The following is an 8,296-nucleotide window of genomic DNA, read 5'->3' on the forward strand; positions in this document are numbered from 1 at the left end:
TTCCTTAAAGTCAGACTACGTGACCCGTGCATTATGACGGCTGTACGGTTGTTTTTGGCATATATGAAGGATCAGTCGGCTAATGTATGCGTCGAGGGAATGACTCTAACAAGCATCAGGATGCACCTTGCATCTAAAGGACTGCCGACGGCACCAGAAAATTTACATCCAATATTCAGCCAAGTTCATGGGCCAGCTGAAGATGCAGCTGATCTACAGTCATATTATCACCAATATCTGTCGAGCGAACGGACACATCGCCTACAGCAGCTATGGGAGAGCATAACGAGGTACCACTCTCCTTCCCCCGAAAATTTTCGCAAGTAAGGACGCCTTCTACGGCTGAAGAAAGTGTGCGGCCTAGTTCTCCCGAACGAGCTATCACGGGGTGTGCTGTCTAATCGCGCGTGCGACTCCGTTCGTTGTCCCACGAGGAAAGAGGCAAAGTCATGGCCTGCTATTTATTAGTTAGTGTTGGCAACCAAACCGTTATACGATATTTGCATATCTGTCATCAATGCACTCTAAAAGTGGATTGCCCAACTCCTAATATATCTCACCCTCACAATCCCCTTCTTCTCTCACTAAAAAGAAGAAAAAAAGCCATTGACTTAGGATTTTCATAAACAACTATTTACATCGCATTTTTTTTTCTAATGGAATTCAAATATTTCACAATGATTTTCCAATCTGATACTCAAATCCAATGTATGAACCCGAAAAGCAAATCCAATATTCCTATTCCATGAACAAAGTTTTATTCCCAGACCAACATTGGAACGTTTTTATAATGGAAAACTAAAATCAAACAATCAGATAGAATGATCAAGTTTTTTTTTCATTCTCCTCATCTTCCATGGCTCTGCATTACAACTAGTTCTCGGTTTACTATTTATGTGTTCTTTAGCATTTCCACAGTAATTAATTGAAAGTTTTATTTATGCCTGCCATAGCATGGTTATGTATTTTGTCCATCCAATTTTCACAACTAATATTCTAATCCAACTCCATCTTTCAAATACAATCTCTAGCTTATAACCAAAAGTTGATTCTAAAATAATATTAAATATTTGCAACCAAGCCAATTCCAATTTTCAAATCTATATCAAAAATCAAATGTTTCATTAAAAACCAATACCAAAAACAACCCAAGTTTAATATTTCAATTCAAAGTCCACATATAAATACGCAAATACAATTTTAATAAGCAAATTAATCCAGCCTTTTTTAACATTCTGAAAATGTCAACTATTTCAGATTCATGATCCTCCAGCTGATCCTCCATTCTTTCGACATTTTAACTCGTTTAAGTCAAACCAATGAGAAAACAAATAACTTTTTTTTGCGTTTTTCCAGAGCGTCTGCGACGTCACAAGCCAAAACTTTCAATCCAGTGCTCTACCACAGCAGCTTCGACATCACATGTCGAAACCGATGAGAAAACAAATCATTTATGCTGGCACTCTTCCAGAGCGCCTTCAACTTTATTTAAGTAAAAACCGTTGAGAAACAACACATTTGTCAATCCAGCGTCTTCGACATCAGAAGTCGATGTGCAAATCATTTTATCCGACGCTTTTCCAGAGCGTCTTCGACACTACAAACCGATGAGCAAATCATTCATTCCGACGCTTCCCACAGCGTCTTCGACATCACAAGTCGAATCCGATAGACAAATCATTCAATCCGACGCTTTTACAGAGCGTCTTCGATATCACAAGTCGAAACCGATGTACAAATTTATCAATCCGACGCTCTTCCAGAGCGTCTTCGACATCACAAGTCGAAACCGATGTGCAAATCATTTAATTCGACGCTCTTCTAGAGCGTCTTCAACACTACAAGTCGAAACCGATGAGCAAATTTATCAATCCGACGCTCTTCCAGAGCGTCTTCGACATCACAAGTCGAAACCGATGTACAAATCATTCAATCCGACGCTCTTCCACAGCCTCTTCGACATCACAAGTCGAAACCGATGAGCAAATAATTTAATCCGACGCTCTTCCAGAGAGTCTTCGACACTACAAGTCGAAACCGATGAGCAAATTTATCAATCCGACGCTCTTCCAGAGCGTCTTCGACATCACAAGTCGAAACCGATGTACAAATCATTCAATCCGACGCTCTTCCACAGCGTCTTCGACATCACAAGTCGAAACCGATGAGCAAATAATTTAATCCGACGCTCTTCCAGAGAGTCTTCGACACTACAAGTCGAAACCGATGAGCAAATTTATCAATCCGACGCTCTTCCAGAGCGTCTTTGACATCACAAGTCGAAACCGATGTACAAATCATTCAATCCGACGCTCTTCGACATCACAAGTCGAAGCCGATGAGCAAATAATTTAATCCGACGCTCTTCCAGAGAGTCTTCGACACTACAAGTCGAAACCGATGAGCAAATTTATCAATCCGACGCTCTTCCAGAGCGTCTTCGACATCACAAGTCGAAACCGATGTACAAATCATTCAATCCGACGCTCTTCCACAGCGTCTTCGACATCACAAGTCGAAACCGATGAGCAAATAATTTAATCCGACGCTCTTCCAGAGAGTTTTCGACACTACAAGTCGAAACCGATGAGCAAATTTATCAATCCGACGCTCTTCCAGAGCGTCTTTGACATCACAAGTCGAAACCGATGTACAAATAATTCAATCCGACGCTATTCCACAGCCTCTTCGACATCACAAGTCGAAACCGATGAGCAAATAATTTAATCCGACGCTCTTCCAGAGAGTCTTCGACACTACAAGTCGAAACCGATGAGCAAATTTATCAATCCGACGCTCTTCCAGAGCGTCTTCGACATCACAAGTCGAAACCGATGTACAAATCATTCAATCCGACGCTCTTCCACAGCGTCTTCGACATCACAAGTCGAAACCGATGAGCAAATAATTTAATCCGACGCTCTTTCAGAGCGTCTTCGACACTACAAGTCGAAACCCATGAGCAAATTTATCAATCCGACGCTCTTCCATAGCGTCTTCGACATCACAAGTCGAAACCGATGTGGAAATCATTTAATCCGACGCTCTTCTAGAGCGTCTTCGACATCACGTCGAAACCGATGTGCAAATCATTTAATCCGACGCTCTTCCAGAGCGCCTTCGACACAAGTCGAAACCGATGAGCAAATTTATCAATCCGACGCTCTTCCAGAGCGTCTTCGACATTACAAGTCGAAACCGATGAAAAAATGTCCCAAACACGCTCACAGGATACTTACAAAAACAACCTGGCAGAATCGCCAAATGTGCGGCCTAGTTCTGCCGAACGAGCTATCACGGAGTGTGCTGTCTAATTGCGCGTGCCACTCCGTTCGTTGTCCCACGAGGGAAGAGGCAAAGTCATGGCCTGCTTTTTATTAGTTAGTGTTGGCAACCAAACCGTTATACGATATTTGCATATCTGTCATCAATGCACTCTAAAAGTGGATTGCCCAACTCCTAATATATCTCACCCTTATCTTATCAACCAACGGGGTACATATTTTAGCAACCAGCGTACTTCCAACAAATTCTTAATTATAACAGAATGCGACTGAAATTTTGATTTCAATCGCATGAAAAGCCCAGCTAAAATAAAGAAAATTCATAATAACATTTTAAGCTCGCCTGTCTCGGTAATTTTGGCAACTGAAACCAGCTGGGATGAAAGCGTGAATAGTGAAGAACTCTTATTTGGAAGCAGCTTTAATGTATTCAGGGACGACCGCGATTTCTCAGAATTTAATACAAGTCTGGCGGTGGAGTTCTAATCTCTACAAATTTTGATTCAGAAATAATAATTACAAAAAAAAAAACTTTGAGCACGTCTGAGTGAAATCTAACATTGCAGGAGAAGCCCATGTTTTTCCCTCTGTGTATTTTCCACCGGAACACACATCTTATGAAAGCTTTTGGAAAACTGCAGATTAAATGTTATCGGAACTTCCATCTGAAGTCAAAGTACATATTTACGGAGACTTCAATCAACGCACCGCTGTTTTTATTCCGGATTCAGATATCTAACAAATCCTATTTCCAGTCGTTGGGGAAAATGAAACACTAATGTTTATATTTTACAGAACTGCTACCTAGGACTTAACCAAATCAATCGTATTAAAAACCAACAGAACTGTTACCTTGATCTCCTACTAACGAATATTCAAGAGGATTTTTGTGAGTCTTGAATCCCTTATAGAAAAACGAAACGTTCCACACGGCCATTGAATACTCGGTTCATTCATGAGTATCAAAAACCCAGCGACAGTGACTTTGATGAAGTCCTTGAGTACCATAAAGCAAACTATGACAGCATAAGACATAAGCTAAGTAGAAAATTAGAGAATGAAGGTAATATTGAATCTTCCGTTGATGTCTATAACATTATTTTTGATATTACAGTCGCCTCACCAGATCTAGATATTGAAGGGACCATAGAGATAGAGAGAGATAGAGGAATGGAAGGGAAATTGAAATGGGTACTATCCAAAAAAGCTCGACAACAAAACAAATGTCAGTTCTTGTTGTTGTCTACTTGTTATTGTCCAATGATGGTCTAGTAGCCTGAAAATTTGAACATATCGACATAAGCAGAGTGAACCCAAAACATAATATGATCAGAATACATCGAGATAGGGAGGTTATCGTGATGTGGAATGCCCAAATGTATGTAGATTGAAGGGACCGAGGAAACCATCGATATAGGGAGAGATATCGAGATATAGAACATCTAGATGTAGAGAGTGGACTGTATTATTAACGAGGTTCTAAAAAGAAGAAAACGACGGAACGGAAATTCAAAATATGTATTCAATTTGGTACACCAGGTAGATAAAAAAAATTAAAGAATCGCAAACAAAAATTACACAAAACTTACAAGCTAGATAATACGAATGAAAATTTGGAAAAATATTTAGATATTTGCGATCAATTAAAACTAGAAATTGATGTACCATTTGAAGAGCACAACACGAAAACTGAAATCGAAATAAAGTTATGCCCAAAGAACTTCTTCTTTTACGTAAAATCCAATTAAAATCAGACAATTTTCTATCATCCATATGTTTAGATGAACGCACGCGTTAATTACTCGGAAGATATCTGTAATCTTTTTAGAGATTTCTCCCAAAAAAATTGCTCCACCTTTTTGGAACAAGATCGCGACCTTGATTTTTTTGCGCCTATTCCAGAATTCGCTGGAGATATCGGTGGCAATCAGATCGGTAAACACAAAAAAACTAAGTTGCATCTAAAAGCCCGGGCCCTGGCGGTATTCCGCCGACATTTATGAAGAGTCTGGCTAAAGAGCTGACTGCACCTTTGTTCTGGCTCATCAGATTGTCATTCACTCAGGAAAATCGACACATAGGTACCTTATGGAAAAAATCCATGTATTTTGAAATACGCATATCATGTCGTCGACACATGCGCAAGTGAAGTAATTCAAGTTAAAAATGCCACGGCTCAATATTTGACGGATTTGCTTATTTTTTTCAGTTTCACACAAAATGATTGTCACTATTTCCAGGCATCAGAGCTGAGGGGTGCTTCGGAAGGTCGGATTGTGGCCAACCGATTGATTACGGATGAAGCCGCCGAGGGAAGTGGCCAAAAATAGAACCATACTTCATGAATTTCAAATGACTTTGCGAATATGCCTTTTTTGTTCTAACTATGTTTCAACTCACTTGACCACTTTTCAGCCAGCAGTCTTCCGGAATCGGACACAAAGATGATTTGAAACAAAAATGGCATATTTGCAAAGTCCTTAGAAATTCATGAAGCTTGATACCCATATTGCTTGGTCCGCACTGATCCCATGTATGGCCGCTATCCCGGGTCCCCCAGGGTCTTCCGGAAGTGAATACAAAGTGGCCAGATGTTGGGAAACAAAAAAAAAAAACAAAAATGGCGTAATCGCAAAGTCCTTTGAAACTCATGAAGGTTTATACCCATATTGCCTGGTCCGGACTAATTCCATTTTTGGTCGCTATTCCGAGTCCCCCAGGGTCGTCCGGAATCGGCTACACAGTGGCCGGCTGACTTTGAAATTCATTGATCCCACAAAATAAAAATATTCGCAAAGTCCTTTAAAACTCATGAAGTTTGATGCCCATATGGCCACTATCCCGGGTTCCCCAGGGTCTTCTGGAACCAACTACAAAGTGGCCAGTTGACTTGAAAGGAAAACCAAAATTATCATATTTGCAATGCTAATTGAAATCCATGAAGTTTGATACCCATATTGCCTGGTCCGTACTGACCAATATGACCGCTATCCCGGGTCTCCAGGGTCTTCCGAAATCAGCTACAAAGTGGCCAGATGACTTGAAAGGAAAACCAAAAATGCCATATTTGCAATACTATTTGACATTCATGAAGTTTGATATCCATATTGCCTGAATCAGAATGGTTCTATTTTTGGCCACTTCCCTCGGCGGCTAATCGGTTGGCCACCATCCGACCTTCCGAAGCACCCCTCAGCTCTAATACATGATGCCTGGAAATAGGGTTTCTTACACCATTCCCGGCCTAACATGCGTACGACTGCATTATTTAATTGATATTTATGACTTGGAGCAACTTTTCCTGAATTTTGTGGGCCGTGTAATATTGCGATGGGGTTCACCTCTGCTTAAAAAATAGCTATTCTTGCTAAACACCGCTTGAAAAAGCTTTTATTTGACTTAAATTAACATGGTGCAGCACTAATTTCAGTCGCAGGCGATTGCTTTTCCGGTATACCCCAAGTCTCCTCGGCATACGCAGTATTTTACTCAATCTCTCAACATCTAACTCTCATTCTCTCTCTCGGGACGGTAGAAAATGCGACGTAAACAAAAATATGCACATTCCACGATAACGTGATGCCAGATGGTATTATACATAATAATTTTTATTTGGTTGAGAAGATATATTCACTCATCCAAATTCCTTCCAAATACTTGAAAAAATATTTTTTTCACTCTTTGAAATTAAGATAATTATAAATAACATAAAAGCGTCAACGTTTTAGACAGTTTTCCTATTAACAATGAAGGATTATCTTCATACTAAAATAAGACTCCTGCCCTTTTGGCAGCACTGTACAGCTAGAAGTTCTTGAGCCGATGTGATTTTTTGTTCGGTTTGAGGATACATTTTTAAATGTATTCCAATATGCTTATATAAGTTCTAGTTATACAAACAATTAAAAACAGATTGAAGTGCGTGAGTTAAGCATTATTGTGTGGTGATAAACAACCTGAAGCAATGGTTGTATCGAGCACTGTGACGATTTTCAGGTAGGTGTTTATTTGATGATACCCTTTTGTAAAAGTAAAAAGAATCACTCCGGCTCAGTGGTGTTGCAACGAAGAGCAAAAATTTGAAATCTACATTTTGATTTTCTATAATTGGATCGATTAGGAGTGAAATAAATGGTTGAAAAATATTGAGTATTGTGCGAGATAAATAGGAGACTTTTTAAAAATTATCAATCCTAAACCTACGGCTTCCAAATACTATAAATCATTAGTTTTCTGTACAGTGAGTCGGGAATGGGGTCCATAGGCCCAAGTAGTGATTTGCCCTAGTAACAATCATTTTGTGTGAAATTGAGGAAAATTATCTCGTTTCATTCGTCAAAACTTTTTTTAAATCTTTATTAAGGAGACGTACTTTTTTACATTTTTTACATTGGGAAAACGTACTTTTTTACATTTTTGCTCTTAGCGGCTTCAATTTATCATCAATCACGTGACTCAATACGTTAACATATAGTCTGGAAGATGCCGAAAGACTTTGCCGAAGAAGGTACGTAGCTGGAAGGTCTACAAAAAATGTTATTACGTTTCGAAAATTGATTGTTTAAACCATATACAAGAAATCAATGTTTCTGCCAGCACTACCCAACAACCTATGGTTATCGAAGGGCAAAACCCATCTTCCTTCTTGTCGGATTTTTTTCGTTGTGAAATAATTTCGGATAGCTCCCATTAGCTCTAAAGCCCTATAAGATCAATTATTTTGAAATAACACTCAGTTAAATTATTGGTCTACGTAGTATGGCAGTGCTGGCAGAATGAACGATTTTTTGCATATGGTTTGAACACTCAATGTTCGAGGCGTTATAACTTTTTGACGTAGGACTTACGTCTTTCTTTACTACACTGGGTGTCATTTAGATTTTTGGAAATCGAGAGCGTTACGCTGGAAGGGAAGATTTTGAACGTTACTAGCGCCTTTATCTTTCGATGGATTTTTATATTATATATCAACACTCTCCAGCAATTTGCCTATTTCATTGAAACTTAAGATT

The sequence above is a fragment of the Armigeres subalbatus genome, chromosome 1 (assembly GCF_024139115.2).
Source record: "Armigeres subalbatus isolate Guangzhou_Male chromosome 1, GZ_Asu_2, whole genome shotgun sequence".
NCBI lineage: Eukaryota > Metazoa > Arthropoda > Insecta > Diptera > Culicidae > Armigeres > Armigeres subalbatus.